The sequence below is a fragment of the Monodon monoceros genome, unplaced genomic scaffold, assembly GCF_005190385.1.
Source record: "Monodon monoceros isolate NGI ecotype Baffin Bay Population unplaced genomic scaffold, NGI_Narwhal_1 Super_Scaffold_3, whole genome shotgun sequence".
NCBI lineage: Eukaryota > Metazoa > Chordata > Mammalia > Artiodactyla > Monodontidae > Monodon > Monodon monoceros.
In genome coordinates, this window is record NW_021703780.1 from 19316684 (window position 1) to 19340543 (window position 23860).

At 35.0% G+C, this 23860-nt stretch overlaps 1 long non-coding RNA gene across 3 annotated transcripts in view; it reads left to right on the forward strand.

The window, feature by feature from the left end:
* The window catches only part of LOC114906978, a 586545-nt gene that overhangs the window by 534032 nt on the left and 28653 nt on the right, over positions 1-23860 (forward strand). For all 3 annotated transcript variants that reach the window (XR_003796584.1, XR_003796586.1, XR_003796585.1), the window contains one exon: positions 10740-10783. This is a non-coding gene — a long non-coding RNA (uncharacterized LOC114906978). The remainder of the gene's footprint in view (positions 1-10739; positions 10784-23860) is intronic.

Below are 23860 nucleotides of genomic sequence, written 5' to 3' on the forward strand. Positions count from 1 at the left end.
ATTGAGGAGCCGGACAAGGGTGTAAGCTCCTTTCTGGGAGATACTGGCTAAATGGAGCAAAGTGGGGGAGAGCTCAGAGGCTGCATCTCCCAGCCTCCGCTCCCTGAGAGCACTTCTGTAGATCCCTAGACATGTGCCATGCAAAGAGGCCTCTTTCACAGAAAGACTGGGGGTGTGTTTCACTCTGCTCTCTGTGCAGTGCCCTGGAGGTGGTAGTTGGCCAAAACCTGTTTCTCTGATTGTTACAGTTTGTGGACCTCAGGATTTGCAAACACTCCGCCCCACACTCCTGCCTACAGAGCCAGGTCATCAAGGGCATCCCCTGAGTGGTAGCCTCAGAAAACCTGTGCACCAGACACTTGTAAAAGCTCCCCTCTGGGAAATAGTGGTGCCTTGAAGCACGGCAGAGGGAGGCCATGAAGATGGTGCCCACCAGCCAGCAGGTCCCAGACATGAGCTAAATTAGATGCCTGCCCTTTGCCGATGGTTTAAGATTAGCACATGAGCCTTATTCATACCAAGTCTGGACACCTCTGGAGCAGCTGCCTCTGTACTGGGTCCTGGGATGGGTGAAGCCACAAACAAGTCATTTCTCAGTTTGCTGTAGTCTTGTGGACACAAGCCTCATTGGTTTCCAAAGCTAGATGTTTTGAGGGTTTGTGTCTCAGGTTTGGGTCTTAAAAGTTGGGATGCCCAGTGTGGGGTTCAAACCCTTCACTCCTTAGGGAGAAGCTACAGGTTTTGAGTTTCCTCCGGATTGTCTGTGGGGGGATGGGGTTTATGGCGAGATCGTGTCCCCAACTCTCTTATCACCCTGGAGGTGGGCCTTCTCTCGTTTGCCTGTTGTGTAGAAATTGCTCAGACTGTTTTTAGATTTTATTTTCAGAGGAAGTTGTTGCAAATGTAGCTGCAGATTTGGTACATCTGTGGAAGGAGTGAACCCAGGACCCTCCTATATCGCCATTTTGAACCAGAGCCCCCCCCCCCCCCGCAAATATTACTTAATTGTTGTACTGTCCCCAGGGCTCTGGAATAGATCCTCTTTATTGTTCTATATTCCCTCCTGCCTCATGGCTTTGAATATTATCTGAAAAGACTTCTTACTTCTAAATCTCTATTTCCAGCTCTGACCTCTTCCCTGAGTTTCAGACTCAATTTCCCAACTGTTTATTGGACAACTCTATTTGGATGTCCAATAATCATCACAAACTTACCATTTACCAAACTAAACTCTTGCATCTATAACCTCCCTAAGTATTTCCTGCCTCACTTCAGTAAATAACACCACCATTTGCTGACTTTCTCTATCCAAAAGATTTCCCATGAATCCCTTTAGAAAGAGTGAAATTTACCTCCTAAATAAGTCTCAGGTTTGTCCACTCTTCTTATTCTCCAGTCCATGCCATCCTCCTGTCTCACCTAAGCTTCTGCAAATCCTACTATTGGTCATCCATATCTGACCATGACCTTCCCTCCAGCCATTATTCTTACGAAACCACAGTGAGCTTTTAACAAAATTCAGAACATACTGGTCTCCAACTTAAATCTCTTTGATGACTTCTCATGTCCGTAGAATAAAACACAAAGTTCCAACATGGCACTTCAGAATATTCCTTTTCCCATGTATCTTGTATTGCTCTCACCACTTTTCCTGCTATCCACTCACACAGACTTCCTTTCTGTAACTTGAGCATACCAAGGGTTTTTTCTGCCAAGGATTGTGTTGCCTAGATGGTTCTTCCTTTGGTACTTGGTCTTCTTGTCTCAGCTCACAGTTGACCTCCTTACAGAGTATTTCCCTCACTACAATACCCAAAATACCCCATCTGCAAAACTCCCCCACCCACTCAATTATTCTCTAATACATCATTATGTTTACTTCCTCCATAGCACTCATTTATTCTGCTTTGTAATTAGCTTGCATGTGTTTAATTTACTTATCTAATAGGAGCGTTCATATTATGAATTCCACCAGAACAAGAACCTTGTCATCTTTTTACCATTTTTTTCTCACCACCTAGAAAAGTGCCTGTCACGTAGTAGGTGTTCAATAAATATTCACCAAGTATACAATAAGGCTATTCTCATCACATTTTACTTAACCTTAATATGTCCGTTCACATGTATTGAATGAGAACTTATTATATGTCACGGTTGGTAAGGAATTAACATCAATCATTTTCTAGATAAGACATCAGCACACTGCAACCTGAAGGTCAAATCTTGCATGCTGCCTGTTTTTGCAAATAGAACTTTATTGGAATACACGCATGCCTATTTATTTTATATATTATGTATGGCTGTTTTTGGTGCTATAAACTCAGAGTTGAGTAGTTGGAACAGAGACTATCTGTCCTGGCTTGGGAATTTTAAAATGTTTGTTTCCTGGTCCTTCACAGAAAAAAGTTTATTGACGTATTTATAGTCCTGAATTTCCCATCAGGTTTTAGGTGAGATTTATCTATTAACATTTGACATTCAGCAAGTTGTGAATAATTTTTAGTTTCAGTTTCATGATCTGTGAGATGAGAAGAATAATACTTGCTTTGACTCACTGAATTCTTGAGAGATTGAAATGTCACACACCTGTGGCTGAATTTTGTTTTTGACCCTTTCTGATGACTCCTTAAGTAAGAGCGCTTTTCTAACTTTTCCCCTCTTTCTGTTTCACTTCTGGAAGGCTCTTTAGAATAGAGGTGTCAGAGAATAAACATGAATTGTGGAATTAGACTGTCTGGATTTGAATTCCAATTCAAGCACATGAGTTTAGTATTTTTATTGAGGTATTGGCATGTAACATTGGCATGTAACATTGTACAGGTTTAAGGTGTACAACATATTGATTTGATACTTTTATATTGCAATCTGATTACCATTATAGCATTAGCTAACACCTCTATTGCATCAATAATTATCATTTCTTCTAGTGGTAGGCACAATTAGGATCCAGTCTCTTAGTAAGTTTAATGTTTATAGAAGAGTTTTGTTGTCTATAATCACTGTATTGTGTATTAGATCTCCAGGATTTATTTATTTACCAGTTGCAGACTTTGATAAGTTAATTAACCCCTTCAAGGCTCAAATTCTTATTAGTAAAATGAGAAAATAAGAGCTAATGTTCTTATCGAGGTTATTGTGAGCTACGTAGTGCTTTAAGCTCTTTAGATATAGTAATTTATTTAATATTCTCAACTACACAATGAAGTCAGGGTTATTATCATTATTATCCTACTTTATAGAAAACAAAATTGAGGCATTGAGAAGTTAAATACTCTTGTCTAAGATTACTGGCCCAGTAAGTAGAAGAGCTGAGGTTTGAACCCAGTCCTTGGGCTTAGCCTCGTAAAGCATCAGATTCTTGTTAGGATTAAATAAGGGAAATGATGAAAACTTCTTGAAATTCTTGCATTAGAAAGCATATTATAAATGTTAGTTATTATTTTATCCAACCTTGTATAGGTGTCCATTCTGATGGGAGAAATGATCTACTCAGTTTTTTCAGGATTACTTTATTTCTGGATAAATTAAATTGAAATGAATATATTTAGTTGATCCATTTGCATGATACCATTTAAACAGCAGCAAAATTCACCTTTAATTGTGTGTGTATGTGTGTGTGTGTGTGTATGTGGTGTCACATCCTCTAGTGAAAGACCTTATTATCCAGATAAAACAAATTTCTTGGTATCCCCTCTATTTCCACCCCCATAATCATGACAAAGTCAAAATTTGCTTTTAACTTCAACCTTGGGCCTCTATCTCAGAGATGTCTGCAATACATAATAGACAAGGAATTAAAATCTAGAAAAAATGAGGTGAAGTGAGATGTTCTAAAATTTAAATTTATTAACTGAATGCTTTTTTAAAATGAGTGTTTACCAGTATCAAATTCATCATTATGGTAAGCCATGGTCAGGCTTTCTTCACTGAATCCTCAGGTAAGTCCAGTGATATACTGTGAACGAAATCATGGGAGAACCTAGGTTATGTAGCAACAGTGCAACAAAATTATCCTCACAGTGTAATAACACAGAGGAAATAAAACAATTTGGACAGTCTTTTCTTGACCTTTATGAATTCTGGGATTCAATTTCATTATTTTACTGCAAATTTGAATACCTTACTTTGCATAGTCTTATTCTCACCACTTCAAGCAGAGGGACGGTATAAGCTTTACTGTGGAGAAAATTGACATATATGCAAAAGGGAAAGGCATACATTTTAAAAAACTTTCCCAATTGTGCCTGTGTACTTTTGAGAGAACATGTTTTAGATTTCAAGGAGTAGTACTTTAAAGCTATGTATGATACATAGTAAATTGGTGAAAAAGATGCACCTTCTCAGATTCTTTTTTCCCCAAAATAGTGTCTATATGAAATATGGAAGATATCTCCTTTCCATGCTTAGTGCTGTGACTCCTGAGTTCCTCAGAATAAAACTTGTGATTATCCACATAATGGATGGTAGTGAAGAAAGTTCTTCAAATTGAAAAGATAAGATCTGACACAGACAGTGAGAATATTGTATGAGACAAGGACAGAGACTAGTATGAGCAATGTGTACCCAAGGGAATTTGAGATTTACTTTCTAAAAAGAAGAGGTTTAATGCTGAGGGAAAGTAGAAAATACTGTTGACTGAGTAGATAGAGGCCCCAAAGCATAGGGCTTTGAATACAGAGTCAAGAATTTTAGAGTAGTGGGGAACTATTAAGTATTTCTCTCATAATAACGTTGTTATGGCAAAAGGACTCCAGGATTTTAAAACACTTGTCAGCACAACATGTTACCCATTTTGTTCAAAGACATAATTGCAACGAAAGTCATGGATTTGGGTTTTCTCCTTTGAGCCTAGAGGGGGCTCCAATATCATATCTTTATTAATATAGATCAGCATTTCTCAGGATTTTGGGTTTCAAGACCACTTTACACTTAGTCTGCTCAGGATGTCATAACAAAATACCTCAGACTTGGTGGCTTAAACAACAGCAATGTATTTTCTCACATTTCTGTAGACTGGAAGTACGAGGTCAGGGTGCCAGCATGGTTAGGTTCTGGTGAGGGCTTTCTTTTGGTTTGTAGATGGCTTTTTCTCCTTGTGACCTCACATGGCCTTTCCTTGGGGGGGGGGGTGTGTGTGTGTAGAAAGAAAGCTCTCTCCCTCTTCTAACAAGGCCACTAATACTGTTAGATTAGGACCCTACCCTTAGGAGCTCAGTTAACCTTAATTACTCTCTAAAAAGCTTTATCTCCAAATACAGTCACATTGGGGGGTAAGCTGCAACATATGAATTATGAGGGGGGGACACAATTCAGTCCCTAGCAGTACTCTTCAACATTATCGAGAATACCAAACAGCTTTTGTTTGGGTTATATCCACTGGTATTTACTATATTCGAACTTAAAACTGAAGAATTTTAAAAACAGAATACACAGTGTACATTTCATTAGCTATCTAGAAAACTCCTCCTGTTACTCATGGGAAATTAGAGTGACAAGGACTAATAGCACTTTAGTGTTGCTATGAAAATAGTTTTGACCTCACAGGCACCCTAAAAGGATCTTGAGAATTCTCAGGAGTCCCAAACAAACCTTGAGAACCATGCACATAGAAGAAAGTTGAGCTGCCTAGATATTTTTTAAATATATAAATTTTCCAAAGCGAAGGCGTTATATAATTTTGTGTGTGTTTCAGGGGGCAGTTATCTCAAAGAATCTCCTTTTTTTTTTCCCAAGGTTAGGATAATACACAAAAATTATGGGACCAGACCCCCTTCCCTCATCCTGCCACCACCATTTTCATACACAAACCCAAAGGCAGTCATAAGTTTTCTTTCTTATTTTATGACAGCCTACTCTTCTCTTAGAACAAAGCAACCTCAGAACTGTGCTCAGGGCCAGACACATAGTTATTTTACCAGGAATGGCAGAATGCTTACATTCTCATTTTCTCTTTTGACGTCAAACTTTTGTCATTCTTAAAGTTTGATGTAAACACACACACACCATCTTGATCTTCAAACATAGTAAAGCATTAGTTGAAACTATTTTAAGATGAGAAGACCTGTAGTATTGAATTCCAAATTTGTAAATCACACTGCTTTCTGTAATAGCTCATTTTGTCTAGTACTAGCTGTGATTTTTCTTATTAAATGTCACTGAATGTTTTGTCACCAAAGATTTGGCCCTATTTTCTTACAATTTTACAGTATCTCTCTGTATTTCTTTCAGTATCAGCAATTGAAATACTTGGGGGTGAGCTTCATTCTAGAATATTATTCTGTTCTTAGATATTGATGTTTTAATTATAAAAACCACTGCACAGTTAATACCAAGTCACTGAAAAATGTCTTTCAGCAACTTGATATGTGGGAAAAATACTCCTTTTGTACATCAGAATTTCAATACTATGTTGACTTTTAAAGACCTAATAAAAATAAAGTTTACATTTTGACAACTTGAGTCAAAATTATCTTGGGCTTCCCTGGTGGCGCAGTGGTTGAGAGTCCGCCTGCCGATGCAGGGGACACCGGTTCGTGCCCTGGTCCGGGAAGATCCCACATGTCGCGGAGCGGCTGTGCCCGTGAGCCATGGCCGCTGAGCCTGTGCGTCCAGAGCCTGTGCTCCGCAACGGGAGAGGCCACAACAGTGAGAGGCCCACGTACTGCAAAAAAATAAATAAAAAAAATTAATCTAAACAAAATGCTTGAAGTTGATTTAATAAATTAATAGCAGGGCTTGGGTTAGGGAAGGCATTCATTCTCAATATAAAAGAACACAAATATGAAATCACAAATATTCCTATTCCCATTTTAAAGCAGATATTAAGATAAATGGCCTGGCTTCCCCAGTCTATTTTACGATCATGTCTTTAATAAATAATTACTTCCATGCAGTCAATATTTTAGTAACATTAAGAAGAATTCACCACCTTAAGAAAGGCATTAGAAATGGAAATTGTAGGGAGTCTGGGGAAGAAAGGATACATGTACATGTATGGCTGAGTCGCTTTGCTGTGCACCTGAAACTATCACAACATTGTTATCAGCTATACTCCAATATAAAATAAAAAGTTTAAAAAAAAAGAAATGGAAATTGTAGATATTCAGTACTAAAAAGACAAACCATATTGTGTGAAGCTAGATTTTCCTAGATATGTGTATCTTATTTGAGAAGTCAGGAAATACAATGGCTGTAGACAGAGAGTGACAGAGGTAGTAATTGCATAATCAAAATCACGTTTTTTAAAGTTTGGGTACAATTAATAGTGTGTATGTTGATTTAAGTTATTGTTTAAAAAAGATAAATCCTTCATTAAGAAAACAGGTAACTTCACTACAATCTTTGTGGTTGGAGAATGGAAAACAGATAATTGGTATTAATCAGATTATAATTGGTATTATTTTTATTTCTCTTAATACAGCCTTGCTTTATGTTTTCTGCCTAATTATTCTAAGAAAAAAGTCTATTTTTTTTCTTTCTAATATCAACTCTGGTTGACAGAGAATAAAGAACCATGCAAAAGTGAATGAATAGCTCACTGGTTCTTCTGGCTCACTTTAGAAAATTGAGAAAATTAGAGACATCTCCTTCAAAACCTAAGTCATTTAGATTCCTTCCACCTTGAGAGACCAGTTAATTTACGGTATTCTGTTGTGTTTCATTGGGCGATGTCCTACACTCTGAAATAACATTCTAAAGCATTATTTTTAATGACAGAATGAGGAAAATAAATAAACACAAAATTACCTGCCCCATAGTTGCAAAAGGATATCGAGTTCAGAGAGATGGGATCTATCAATAGGAGAAGGCAGTTCTGAATGCTAAATCAAATTACACCTTTTCCTGCTGGGATTTCAACATCTGCCTCTGTGTAGATTGATTAGAATAAAGCAGGCCATCAGAGACCCATTGTCTGTGTTTGACTGGGTGAAACAGCTGACAAGTGGCCATCAGATTACCCACAGAGGGGCAGCTGCGAGATAGGAGTTTGACAGCTGACTTCATTATAATTCCTACACTGCAGACTGCAATGGATTTGTCCTTTAATTGAGCTGGGCCAGCAAACTGCCCAGAGAGGAAATGGGAGGGAAGATGGCTGGATACTGATAACAGAAAATGTAGCAGGTAAATCCCACTCTAAGACAGAACAGACAGTATCAGCAAAGAAATGTTTTGGTATTTTGGGCACTTCAGTCACTTTACTTGAAATTGAACTTGGCTACTGGAATGTCTTCGAAAGTTCTTTTGTTAATCAGGGACTTCCCCCACCCTTAACAAGCAATTTCCAAAATATTTGCCTATCACTTACTTGGCCGCATGCTTTTGAATGCTATGTAGCAGAAGAAGTTGCTTCAAAAGCATATGAACAATCATATACAAAAAAGCAAAGAAGGTCTGCTATGGTTAATAAGATTCTGGAGGGGTTTATGACAGAAAAAAAACATTTTTTAAATATCAAATTATATAGTTTACCATGATTCAGTATGTATAAGTATATTCAAGAACATAAACTAGTATAAGGTCAAATAGTCCTAAGTGAAATCTTGCAATCTGAAATATCAAAGGCAATTGGATTTAATGAAACACATGGGTCAAAATAATCCACTATGTCATATTAAAACAAAGACAGTTTAAAACTGCATACATTGTGAAGGTGTTATAGATTTTCACTTCGGGAAAATAACTTTGCAGTAGGCTTTGGCATTTAAATATATGTGCTTCTGTAATTTGTCTTCATTTGCTTCTGGTAGACTTTTCTCTGTTCACAGTAAGAATCAGTATGAAATAAGCACTAAAAAGATTCATGCTGGTCATGAATAAAATAATGCATATTGTTCAATGTCACTGTTAGAAATGCTTCTTGTATTTCCATTTCCATTATTATCATTGTGCTTTATATATTGAAACTTTTATTTAGAACTATAGGATTAACAGAATAAATTAACCAATGATTTTTAAACCATAATTTGTGTCTAATATCTTCAGCTTCCTTTCCCACAAAATTTTTGTGAGTCCATTACAAGAAGACTCTTTATATTTATATTACCATGGTTCACTCTTCTGTGTATGAATGCAAAATCAGAAATGCAAAATAGTTAAATAAGCAATCAAATGAAAAATCTAGATAAATGATATACTGATTATTGTTTTGAGAATGATAGAATTTTATGCACTCAGGTATTTACTAACCATTTACTGAAATAACTCAATTCTTTTTGGTGGGAAAGAAATCAATGTAGGGGGTGGGGTCACTCATCCCAAGACTTAAAACAGATTTTCTAAACAGAGGAATTTGAGATCTGGTTTATTGGTTCGGTTTATTGAGGCCAATAGTTGAATGTTACTGTCTTGCTCGTCACAGAATGTCAAAACTTATGACAGTCATCCCTTTAATATAATATTATAGTGGTTAAAATATGGTCTCTGAACTAAACTGTCCGAGAGCAAATTTCAATGGTACTGTCTAATATTTATGTATTCTTGGGCAAGTCCCTTTTAAATCTCTTCCTCAGTTTCCTCATGTGTAAAATTTAGGAGGCTTATATTACCTAACTTTATAGTATTACAGGCTTTCTGTGTGTGTGTGTGTGTGTGTGTGTGTGTGTGTAATGATTAAGTAATACATGTAAAACATTTAGAGCAAATATAAAATAAGCCTACTATTAAAGGAACTGTTAACTATGATCCACCTTACCCTCTCCCAGTTAGCCCCATTTTATTTTTTTACATGCTAATTTCTTAGAATATAAGCAAATGAGGAATACAAAAAATACTCATTTATGAAAAGACCATCCGGTAATAAAATGTACAAAATTGTCAACACGTATTACTTGAGCAAATAAATATTACAGAGATAAGATTTCCAAGTCAGAAAAATCAAGTCTAAAAGCAGTTTATGATTTATTCTTCTTGAGATTTTGTTTCTTTGGTTACAGCCTTTTCTTGCAGTGGTTCCCAGGGTCACTAACACTGACCTCCAAAGGAGAAAAAAATGAAAAAGAAAACTAAAATCCTTTTAGTATCCTATGATATATCTGATATATCTCTTATGACCATGGCAAGTATGATATATACTGATATATCTCTTATGACCATGGCAAGTATGCTGCAGGTAAAGGAGGACTGGATCAATTTTATACCCTTGTTTGAATTTCGGCCATAGGGTTCAGATGCTATCTTGATTTCCACCACGTGGAATCTGGTCTTTCTAGATTTCTTACTTCAATCAAATACTAGTTTTAAAATTCATCTCATTCTGTTGGAGTTCTCCTTTATCTCTGATATAGAGTGATTATTATTTCCTCTCTAATATAAGCACTTTAAACTGTAATTTCCTTTAGCACTGATTAACCTGTATACCACAAATTTTGATATGCTTAATCATTATCATTCAGTTTGAAATACTACTAAATTTAATTTTTGCCTTCTCTTCTGACCCATGGGTTATTTAGAAGTGTCTTGTTTAATTTGAAAAGATTTGTGGTTCTCCTAGATATTTTATGGTTTTTGATTTATAATTACACCTCTTGTGGCCAGAGAACATACTCTGCATGATTTAATTAAATTAATCGGGATTTGCTTTATTTTCTTGCATAATTTCTGTCTTGGTGAACATACTAAGTGCTCGTGAAAAGAATATGTTTCTCTAGTCGTTGGGTGCAGTGTTCTATAAATATCAGTTAGGGCAAGGTGGGTGACACTGTTACTAAAACAACCTATTGATTTTTGTTTTTGTCTAGGTGTTCTATTAATTCCTGAGAGAGTGGTGTTAAAATCTCTAATGGTAAGTGTGAAATTGTCTCTTTAATTCCGTCAATTTCTCCATATGTTTTGAAGTTCTGTTATTAAGCACATGAACAATTATCTGTTATCTATAAGAATTTCCCTGTTTACCTCTAGAAATACTTTTCTCTTAAAAATTAGATCATCTGATAATAACATAGCCACTCTGACCTCCTTAGGCATACTGTAAGCATGGCATAACCTTTTCCCATCCATTTGCTTTCAACTCATCTATGTCTTTATATTTAAAGGGAAACTCGTGTAGATAACAGATAGTTGAATCTTGTTTCTTTATCCATTCTGATAATCACTGACTTTTAATTAGAGTGCTTAGTCCATTAATAGTTAATGTAATTATTGACATAGTTGTGATTTATATCCTTGGGTATTTGTTTTCTGTCTGTTACTTCTATTTTTTTGTTCTTCCTTTCCTGCATTTTTTTGGATTATTTAAGAATCATTAGAATTTAATTTTAATGTATCAGCTTTTTTGGCTTGACTTTTTACATTATTTTTAGTGGTTGCTGTAAATATTACAGTAAACATTCTTTATTTTTCATTCTACTTAATGTTGTTATTATACCATTTTATGTAAAGTGGAGAAATTGTGCAGCCATCTTTTATGCTATAGTTGTCATATATATCACATACACATGAAAATATAAGCCCCACAGGACAATGTAGTAATGTTTTCTTTAAACTGTTCTGAAGAATTCCTTTAGCATTTCTTGTAGTGCTGGGCTGCTGGATATAAATTATCTTAGTTTTTCTTCTTTATTTAAAAATGGTTATCTTAAAGGATAATTTTTTGGCATATAGAATTCATTTTTTTCTTTAATAACTTTCAAGATGTTGGTTCACTGCTTCCTCACCTGTATATTTTCTGAGGAGAAATCCATGTTATTGTTCCTCTGTAGGTAACGTGTTGTTTTTCTTTGTCTTTTTTCAAGATTTTGTCTATATTTAGCATTTAGTGTTTTGACTATGATGTGCCTTGGGCATGGTTTTCTTCATAATTATCCTGCTTGATGTTTGCAAAACTTCGTTCCTCTTTAAATTTATATATTTCACCAAATGAAGACAATAATAGATATTACTTCTGCAAATACGTTGTCTGCTCAATTCTCTCTCTTGTCTTCTGCTGGGACTCCAATTACATGTATGTTAGATCTTTTGATTTAGTTCCACATACTCTTGAGGCTTTGTTTTTTTTCAATTTTTCTCTCCAAGTTCACTGACTTTCTCTCATCCATGTTATTTGTTGGGTTTCTTCTTTAAAATGTTCAGATATTGTATTTTTCATGTAAATAATGCCCATCTGTTTCCTTTTATAGTTTCTATTTCTCTTCTATTTCATTGTGAGCATACTTTCACTTATATCCTTGAATATTTTTATAATTGCTATTAAAAATACTTGTCTGCTAATTGTAACATGGATTATCTCAGGATTCTTTTCTATTCAAAATGGGTCAAATCTTTTTGGTTCTTCATATGCAGAGTAATTTTGGATTGCATTTTGAGCATTGATTCGCTGTGAAGGCTGAGGACTCTGTTTTATTCACTTGAAAACATTTAAAATTTTGTTATTTTAGCAGGTGATTTACTTCTAGGAATTCAATTCCAAATTTTGTATCTCAAATCTCAGTTTAGTCTTGTCTCTTTATCCTTATCTGAGGGCTATCAGAAGCATGTGTAGGTCAGGAGTGAAACTAATTTAGGCAGAGTTTATACACAAAATATAGGGATTTATTTCTCTAGTTCTCAACTTTATTGAATCCCTCTCACTTTTATTTTTTTAATTTAATTTATTTTTATACAGCAAGTTCTTATTAGTGATCTATTTTATACCTATGAGTGTATATATGTCAATCCCAATCTCTCAATTCATCCCACCACCACCCATGCCCCTGCCACTTTCCCCACTTGGTGTCCATATATTTGTTCTCTACATCTGTGCCCTCTCACTTCTAAATAGCTGTTAGTTGCCTCAAATTCTGTTCTCTGGCTCTTCAAGGCACAAAATTCCTAGGTTTTCTATCAAAATTTTAGCTGCTATGTATGCAGCTAACGTTGACAAAAAGCCTTAGAAATAAAACTCGTATGAGCTACCCCTTATTTCCAAAATTTTACTCCTGAATTTGTCTGCTGTTGTTCACTTTTAGCACCATTATTTATTTTAAAAAAATTGCCCAGAGCTTATAATTCTTATCTGCAGTAGGATTAGATCTTGTAGAAGAGTTCTTGGTTATACCAGAAATGGAACACTGATCATTATTTCTTAAAACACAAGAAATGCAAACAATCCAAGAATATTTGAACTTTGGTGGCTGATTACCTAGTTCTCTGAATGAGTACAGTTGCCTAGTTATCTTTTTCCCAAATTTCTATCAATAAATGGAACCTGAGAAACAAAGTCCCTCTGGGGCAATACGAATGCTATAGCCATGTATAAATACCCAAGGAACCAGAGAAATTGCAAGGTGTATCCTTGCTTTAATTCTAATAATAATGAACCCTTTAGAAATACGAGAAATGAAGAGGGAAAATTTGCCTGTTATGGATATTTCTGAATTAAACTCCTTCTCATCCATCCACCTAAATTGTTTGGTAAATACTGCAAGGTCCTGTATCATAGAAGATATGGTACAGCCTTTCTTACATAAAGATTGGACTGTCAAGAATATAATTAGAGCCATACTTTCTGATCATAGTGATATTTCTGATACTTTTGAGCCAATCATCCATAGTACCTTACTTAGCAATTTAACTGATAATAGAATTTGCAGAATTGATTAGTAAAACTAGTTGCTGAAAAAACTAGACATCACGGGAAAAAAAAAAAAGGTAGCTGGAGCAAAAGGAATTAATTTCAAAAATAAGATTTATGTTAAATACATGGGAGAATAAATGGTATGGACATATATAAATATTTAAGCCATCCCTATCTAAAATGCTTATCAAGTATATAAGCTACCCAAGACTTAGGACTGCACTGAAAAAAGATGGATATATGTTTTGTCAAACAAAAGATAAAAAACTTATGTGGACAATATTTGGAGTTTTGAGGAAGTATGTGTGTGTGTACACAGGCAGATATGCCTGTGTACATGTGCATAAATTTTTCACTGAATATTTTTTAAGTGAAAATTCTAGTGGAAAGGGAATCTGACTAATGTCATTCTTTTCTGTGGCTTCTTCCCTACTCATGTCATCCTAATTTATCAATCTTGCTGAGAGGTTTAAAGACTAAGGTTTAGTTTCTTACTGAATATTATTTTCATTTTTATTGTTTAATCTAATGAATTTTTATTAGACTTGCTGAATTTTAACACCAGTTTCTCTGCAATATGCTGATGAGTTTCCGTCACTGCGGGGCACTGTGTATTACTATCAGGTTAGTAGGTGGAGCACATACTATCAGATTTCCTATAAGTAATGCAGATTCACTTATGCCATATCAGTCAATACGGAAAATTATTTCTTAAGGAAAGTAGAAGTTATCATGTTAAAGAATAAGAGAATTCAAGCTGACAAAGAGAGAAAGGAGCTGAATTCTTTTTTTTTTTTTTTTTTTTTTTTTTTTTTGTGGTACACGGGCCTCTCACTGCTGTGGCCTCTCCTGTTGCGGAGCACAGGCTCCGGACGCGCAGGCTCAGCGGCCATGGCTCACGGGCCCAGCCGCTCGCGGTATGTGGGATCTTCCCGGACCGGGGCACGAACCCGTGTCCCCTGCATCGGCAGGCGGACTCTCAGCCACTGCGCCACCAGGGAAGCCCAGGAGCTGAATTCTTGATCTCCTAGAGTCAGAATTTCTGCTTAGTGTTAGAACACTCTGGGTAAATATTTCCATTACACCTTGATACATAATACTGAACTTCATCTTCAAATGCTAGTCAATTAGAGAGTTTCTCATGAAAGTTGTAGTGGAAGACACATGACCAAGCTACCTAATAACCTACATCTCTGGGTTTTATTTTATAGAAATCAAATAGAAGTGGCAAAAATGACAAGGCTCGGTGCTGGTTAGAGTTAAAGACAACTGATTTTTCACTTACCATCAATGAAGTATAACTTTTCCGATGGGCAATTGGGCAACATAAAGCTAATGCCATAAAAATTATAAATTTGATTATATATAGTAATTCTGCCTCTAGAAATAAGCATTTCCTTGCTTATCCCAATGAAATAATTAAAAATGTGATGAGGCATTAGACATACAGAGGAATGTCAAATATGGCACAGGGCCAGTTGTATCAGGGGAGACTATCTGCTCCACTAATATTTTTCTGTGACTTTTGTAAAGATCAAGGCACTCTTCCCCCCAGAAGGCCATCTGATAAATGGGATATACATGGTGCAAGGAGGGAGCAGGCAAGGTTGGAGAGTGTTGAAAACCTCTTGTGCCCCATTTCATAGCTCTGTTCTCAGCTGCTGGGATTTTTTTGTTTTGTTTTAATTTATTTGTTTGTTTTGGAAACATAGGTTGTCAATTGTTATTTGAAAAATGGTGGAAAGAAGTGGCAACACTGATGGATACAAAATGGCAATTTATTTCCAAGATTTCTTGTGCAAGATTTTGAGTATTTTCAAAATTATGAACAGTAGGTTACTTTTATGTGTTCAAAACTTGTTAGGAAATAATTTTACCAAATCATTTTACTAAAAATGCCTAATATAAAGATTTATAAAATCAGAAAACTCATGTAATGATCTCTTGAATAACTACCAATTAATTTTACTCCTGGAGAGTAAAATTTAGTAATCAGCATAAAAGGTTACATACTGACTTCTGATGTATCTTAAGCTTTTCTCTAACCATTGAAGGCTGAATGGTTATACAACTCCAGGGCCATCTTCCAGATTGTAATCTAGGTGAATTTCTGCCTGGATTTGTGCAATGAGAAAAGCCATCCACCAACATCTGTTTTGAAGAATTCATAGCTATTAGTTTATTTCATTATCTTTCTAGCAAAAACTGAGCAGTTCAGGACTATTAAAGTCATAACTTTAAATACATTACCAAACCATGATTTAAGGTCTGCTACAAGCCCATATATTAGAGGAGAAAAACCAATGGGGGAATATTTGGCTCAAGCTCCCCAGTTGAGATCATGGTCAGAGGTGTGACACTTGCCAGAAACCTCGGAAAAACATCACACATCTACACATTACTCCACCCTTCACCACAAGAAAAAATAAGGCAATACAAGGCTAATATCTTTCCACCTTTCCCAAAAGTCAGGGCATTAAAGCTACTCTTTGCAGTCTAGATTGTTAAGTTTCATGTCTGAATGCACAAAGAAATGGCATAGGTCATAGGTGAGATACAGCATCCTGCAACCCATTTTAAAAAGTGATTTTTCATGTGACATTCTCCTTGTACCAGACTTGACCATTTTTAAACACAAAAATATCCCAGAGTATAACTGCCAAAATACTTAAAAGCATATCCTTGAGGAAACTGAGTGGATTATTATTGCCCTCTAGATCAAAACTTAAAATAGAATTAAAAATAGTCTTCTATTCCAAGATAACGTGGAACTTAATTTCTTGCTTTAATTTACTGTGAAGTTTTAACAACATTTGAATAGACTCTGGAAAGAATAATAATCATTATTATTATTATCTTTTAGGGGGACATGGAGAGAATCAGATTAAACGTTACAAACATTGTTTTAAAATGTAATCTCATCATTGAATCATTCTGTCCTGGTATTTTCTAATCATTATATTATTTTTAATAACATAAGAAGCACCCATGAACACACCACTTAACACAAAAACTAGGATCTTACCAATAAAATGCAGTTAACCTTAAGGTCTTCTCACAATGCATACATCTAACTCTCTCTACTGGGGTAAGCATCCTCCCAAATATATACTTACCTTTTCTTACTTTCATTTTTTTCACAGCTTTATTGAGATGTAATTGGCATAAAATAAACTGCACATTCCCCCCCTCCAAGGTTTATTTAGATGCAATTGACCTATAACATTGTATAACTTTAATGTATACAAAATAATGATTTAATATGTATATGTTGTAAAATGATTACCATAGTAGGTTTACTTAATATCCATCGCCTCAAATAATCACAATTTTTTTCTTGTGATGAGAACTTTAAGACCTACTACTCTCTTAGCACCTTTCAAACGCACAATACAGTGTTATCTATAGTCACCAAGCTGTGCATTACATCCCCAGAACTTATTTATCTTATAACTAGATATTGGTATCTTTTGACCACCATCACCCATTACTCCCCAAACCCAACTTCTTGCAGCCACCAATCTGTTCTCTGTTTCTGTAAGTTTGGTTTTTTTAGATTCCATGTGTGAGATCATATAGTATTTATCTTTTATTGTCTAATTTATTTTACCTAGCATAATCTCAAGATTCATTCATGCTGTCACAAATGGCAGGATTTCCTTCTTTTGATGGCTGAATAATATTTCATTATATGTGTATACCATATTTGCTTTATCTGTTCATCCATTGACGGACACTTGGCTATTGTATATAATGCTGCAGTAAACATGGGGGAGCAGATGTCTCTTTAAGACAGTGACTTTATTTCTTTGGATGTATAGCCAGAAGTGGAATTACTGGATCATATGGTAGTTCTACTATTAATTTTTTGAGGACCCTCTATACTTTTTTCCATAGTGACTGCACCAACTGACATCCCTACCAACAGTGTACAAGAGTTCTCCTTTCTCTACATCCTCACCAGCACTTGTTATCTCTTATCTTTTTGATAATAGTCATTCTAACAAGTGCGAGGTGGAATCACTTTGTGGTTTTGCATTTCCCTGATGATCAGTGATGTTGAAAAACCCTTTCATGTGTCTCTTGGCCATTTGAATATCTTTTTTGGAAAAATGTCTATTCAGGTCCTTTGCCTATTTATAACCAGATTATTTGTTTTTTGTTTTGGGTTTTTGGGTTTTTTTTTTTGTTTTTTGCTATTGAGTTGTATGAATTCTTTATACACTTTGGATGTTAACCTCTTTTCAGATATGTGCTTTGTTTCCAGACTTATTCCTAAGTATTTAATAGTTTTTGCTATTTTAAATGGTGTTTCTTAAAAATTCAAGTTCTGATTTATTAGTGTTCCTGATCTTAGGGAGAAGGCATTTAATATTTCTCCATTAAGTATGATGTTAGCTATGGGTTTTTCATAGATATCCTTTTTCAGGTTGAAGAAATTACTTATACTCCTAGTTTTCTGAGAGTTTTTTTTTTTTAATCAGAAATGGATGTTAGATTTTGTGAAATGGTTTTTCTTCCTCTATTGAGATAGTCAGATGAGTTTTCTTTTTGAGTCTATTAATATGAGATTATATTGATTAATTTTCAAATGTTAAATCAACCTTGCATTCCTGGGGTAAATTCCACTTGATATTGGTATATTATTCTCTCTCCCTCTTTCTCTATGATTCCATTTGCAAAAATCTTGCTAATAATTTTGCTAAAAATAAAAACTGTAGTTTTCTTGTAATATCTCTGGTTTTGCTAATGTTATTTTTTTCTTTAAATATTTTAAAACAATGTTGGGTCCATATGGGCCTGGAATTTTCTGTGGGAAGGTTTAGCTACATCTCCAATTTCTTTGATAGATACAGGGCTGTTCAGGTTACCTCTTTCTTCTTGAATGTGCTTTGATGGTTTACATTTTTCAAAAATTTTGTCCATTTTTCTAAATTGTCAAGTTTATTTGCATTAAATTGTTCATACTATTCCCTTATTATTCTTTTATTATCTGTAGAATCTTAGTAGTGGCACTTTTCTCATTCCTAATATTGGTAATTTTTAATTTTTTCCCTTATCAATCTGGCTAGAAGTTTATCCATTTTCTCACGAGGCTTTTTGTTTGTTTGTTTTTATTGATTTTTGTTCTGATCTGTATTTTTCATCACTCCTGCTAACTTTAGGTTCAGTTTGCTTCTCTTCTATTTGCTTAAGGTGGAAACTGAAATAATTGTTTTGACACCTCTTTTTTCCTAGTATAGGTGTTTTGTACCATAAAATTTTCCCTTAAGCATTGCCTTAGTGGCATATCATATTTTGATGCATTGTATCTTTATTTTCATTGAATTCAAAATACTTTCTACTTTCCCTTTTCATTTCTTCTTTGACATATGAGTTATTTAGAACTGTGTTGTTTAGTTTCTAATTATGTAGGAAGCACTTCACTCTCTTTCTCTTATTGATTTCTAATATGATCCCACTGTGGTTAACGAAAATACTTTGTATAATTCGAATCATGTGAGATATTTTAAGACATGTTTTATGGTCCAAGATAAATATTCAGTGTTCACTTGAAAATAATGTGTATTTTTCTATCATCAAGTAGAATATTCTGAAGTTAATAATTAAGTAAATTGGGTTGAGAGTATCATTCAAGTTTCTACATCTTTACTGGTTTTCTATCAACTTGCTCAATCACCTATTGAAAGAAGTGTATTGTAATGTTATTGTATTTATGGATTTTTCTATTTCTCCTTGCATTTCTTTCGGCTTTTGCTTTATATACTTGAAGGTCTATTATTAGTTACATAAGCATTGATAACTTTTATGTCTTCTTGATGAACTGACTTCTTGATCATTATGAAATGAATTTATTTCTGATAATATTCTTCTTTCTGAAGTCTACTTTGTCTGATGTTAATGTAACACCTTCAGCTTTCTTTGATTAGAGTTAGGATGACATACATTTTTCCATTTTAAAACATTAACTCAGGGCTTCCCTGGTGGCGCAGTGGTTGAGAGACCGCCTGCTGATGCAGGGGACACGGGTTCGTGCCCCAGTCTGGGAATATCCCACATGCCGCGGAGCGGCTAGGCCCGTGAGCCATGGCCTCTGAGCCTGCGCGTCCGGAGCCTGCGCGTCCAGAGCCTGTGCTCCGCAACGGGAGAGGCCACAACAGTGAGAGGCCTGCGTACCGCAAAGAAAAACCAAAACATTAACTCATTTCTATCTTTATATTTAAACTGGGTTTCTTATAGGTACCATGTGTTGAGTCTCTCTATATTATCTAAGCTAACAATATCTTCCTTTTAATTGGGATAATTATACCGTTTACTTTTTATTTAATTTGAATACAGTTGTTTTAAATTAAACTTTAAAATTTTTGAGATAGTTGTAGGTTTACATGCACTCATAAGAAATAACAGAGAGATATTCTATACTCTTTACCTAATTTCCTTCAACAGTAACACTTTGTAAAATTATAACACACGATTACAGCCAAGATACAGATATTAACATACTTAAGATACAGAACATTTCCATCAGTACAAGGAAGCCTCATTTTGCCCTTTTACAGCCACAACCATTTCTCATCTGCCTCTTCTTTAACCACTGGAACCCACTAATCTTTTCTCTTTCTGTAATTTTTTTCATTTCAAGGTTATATGTACATAGAATGAAAGCAGAACACTTCCTAACACCATACACAAAAATAAACTCAGAATGGATTAAAGACCTAAATGTAAGGCCAGACACTATAAAACTCATAGAGGAAAACATAGGAAGAACACTCTTTGACATAAATCACAGCAAGATCCTTTTTGACCCACTTCCTAGAGAAATGGAAATAAAAACAAAAATAAACAAATGGGACCTAATGAAACTTAAGAGCTTTTGCACAGCAAAGGAAACCATAAACAAGACGAAAAGACAGCCCTCAGGATGGGAGAAAATATTTGCAAATGAAGCAACTGACAAAGGATTAATCCCCCAAATATACAAGCAGCTCATGCAGTTCAATATCAAAAAAGAAACAACCCAATCCAAAAATGGGCAGAAGATCTAAATAGACATTTCTCCAAAGAAGATATACAGATTGCCAACAAACACATGAAAGGATGCTCAACATCACTAATCATTAGAGAAATGCAAATCAAAACTACCATGAGGTATTACCTCACACTGGTCAGAATGGCCATCATCAAAAAATCTACAAACAATAAATGCTGGAGAGGGTATGGGGAAAAGGGAACCCTGTTGCACTGTTGGTGGGAATGTAAATTGATACAGCCACTATGGAGAACAGTATGGAGTTTCCTTAAAAACTACAAATAGAACTACCATATGACCCAGCAATCCCACTACTGGGCATATACCCCGAGAAAACCATAATTCCAAAAGAGACATGTACCACAGTGCTCATTGCAGCACTATTTACAATAGCCAGGACATGGAAGCCACCTAAGTGTCCATCGACAGATGAATAGATAAAGATGTGGCACATACATAAAATGGAATGTTACTCCACCATAAAAAGAAATGAAATTGAGTTATCTGTAGTGAGGTGGATGGACGTAGAGTCTGTCATACAGAGTGATGTCAGAAATAGAAAAACAAATACCATACGCTAACACATACATATGGAATCTAAAAAAAAAAAAAAAAGGTTCTGATGAACCTAGGGACAGGTCAGGAATAAAGACACAGATGTAGAGAATGGACTTGAGGAGACGGGGAGGGGGAAGGGTAAGCAGGGACAAAGTGAGAGAGTAGCACTGACATATATACACTACCAAATGTAAGGCAGATAGCTAGTGGGAAGCAGCCGCATAGCACAGGGAGATCAGCTCGGTGCTTTGTGACCACCTAGAGGGGTGGGATAGGGAGGGTGGGAGGGAGATGCAAGAGGGAGGGGATATGGGGATATATGTATACGTATTTTTCACTTTGTCATACAGCAGAAACTGGCACAACATTGTAAAGCAATTACACTCCAACAAAATGTTTTTAAAAAAAAGATGATATGTACATAAACTGTCCATTACTTTTTGAGATTGACTCTTCTAATGCAAAATAATTATTTGGATATTCATCCAGGATCTTGTGTGTGCCAATCAACAGTCCATTCATTTTTACTAGTGAATGGTATTCTATATCATAGATGTACCACAGTGGCATATATAAGTGGATGAAATTCATTGTTTTTCATCTTCTTTGTCCATTCATTTGTCAATGGACACTTAGGTTGCTTCCACATCTTGGTTATCGTAAATGATGCTGCTTTGAACATTGGGGTGCATGTACCTTTTTGAATTAGTTTTTTTGTTTTCTTTGGATATGTTCCCATGAGTGGAATTGCTGGATCATATGATAGTTCTATTTTTAGTCTTTTGGGGAACGTGCATACTGTTTTCCACAGTGGCTGCACCAATTTACTTTAGTGCCAACAGTGTACGAAGGTTCCCTTTTCCCCACACCCTCACCAACATTAGTTATTTGTAGACTTTCTGATGACAGCCATTCTGACAGGTGTGATGCGATATCTCATTGTGATTATGGTTTGCATTTCTCTGATGATTAGCGATACTGAACATCTTTTCATGTGCCTTTTGGCCATCTGTATGTCTTCTTTGGAAAAATGTCTATTCAGTTCTTCAGAAAAGCTTTCAGCTTTCACAGTTGAGTATTACGTTAACTGAGGGTTGTATTGTCACACTTTTAATTTTTACCAGTTGGACTGGCATAAAATGGCATTGCATTTTGGTCTTGATTTGCATTTCATTGACTTTCAGAAGGACCAAACTATTAAACATATTGTCCTCTTCTTAAATATTATTTATCTCTCTATATATCTTCATATATTTTATTTGTAGAAGCATTTCAAAACAATTGTTAGATTCCTAGATGTTTGTTATCCTTGGATGCTATTGTAAATAGATATAATTTCTTTAACTACATTTTTCCATTTGTTTCTTCCTATTATGTATATTTTATATTTTTCTATGTATAATACTTACAACATAGGTAATACAGATTTGATACATAAAATATAAAAATTAGGTATAAATATCATTTATATAAAATATTTATATGAAATATTAAAGAAATTATATTGATATTTCTTTAAATTTTATATGTTTTATATCCAACTTCCTTATAGATGAAGCTTTTAATTTACTTTTATACATTTCTGTCACCTGACTCTTGGTTTTCCAATAATTACAGCTATTTGCGCATAACTTTTCTGAAAGATTCTCTTTTTCAGACCTATTTCTGAGCCCGTTAGTGCTCAGTTATTTGCTAGAAAATGATAGAGAATAACTAGTTTGGTGATATTGCTATTAATGGCTATTAATCCTTCAATATATTTTGGTGTTTTATGGTACTAAATATAGCACATTGGTATATATGTATTTGGATATAAGGCAAAGAGTAATTATATATGTATTTGGCAAACCTCCCATATCTGATAATTCATTTCTTCTCTGAACATATTTTGGTGTTGAATAGTATTAGTTTGGCCTAGGAGGCTGAATATAATAAAGACTCCTAAAACCAGAAAAAACAATGAAGTTGTTAAATAGTGATTATTTTACCAATAACTACTGAATTAAAGAAATAGATCTGGGACATGAAAGGGATACATTCCATCATGAATTCATTTATTAATTCATATTCTCACTCTATTCCGTAAAGATTTATTTAGTTCCTCTTTTTTGCCTAGAAATGTGCCCATGAGTGAAATGTATTAAAGATGCTCTAGACTTGGTAAATCACTGCTGTTTTCTCACCGGGCCTACTGAGTTTATTTCTGGGCATCAGAGCAGATTCAGAAGAGATAGCTTGTGTTTTTATAATTAGTCAAAGATATCTTTACCTTGTAAATTCCAAATTCATTCATTTGAAAAGCTATCAGTGTGACAGCAATATAGATTTTTAGAACCAAAGATAACTTAGAAATCACCTTGTTCAATTCCTTTATTTTTTTGTCTTTATGACCTGCTAAGTTTCAGATGGGTTAAGAAAAATAGGCTGCCTGGGTATAATCTCAGACTCTAAGAAAATACAGAAAATAAATGATAGACAACTGACTTGGAAATTAAGTCTTAAAGTCTCAGTGTCCTCACCAAAAAATAGGAATATCATTCTACCAGGACTGATACTAAATGGAATGCACTAGCACTGTGCCCAGCACAGAGTAAACAAACATTACTTGCTAAAAATGAGCTAACTGCTAGTTGAACCCACTTTTTAAATTCAGTCTCCAGGGAAAAAAACTGACTTCAAATTTGTTTGTGTCCATGAAGTAATAATCATAATCTTCT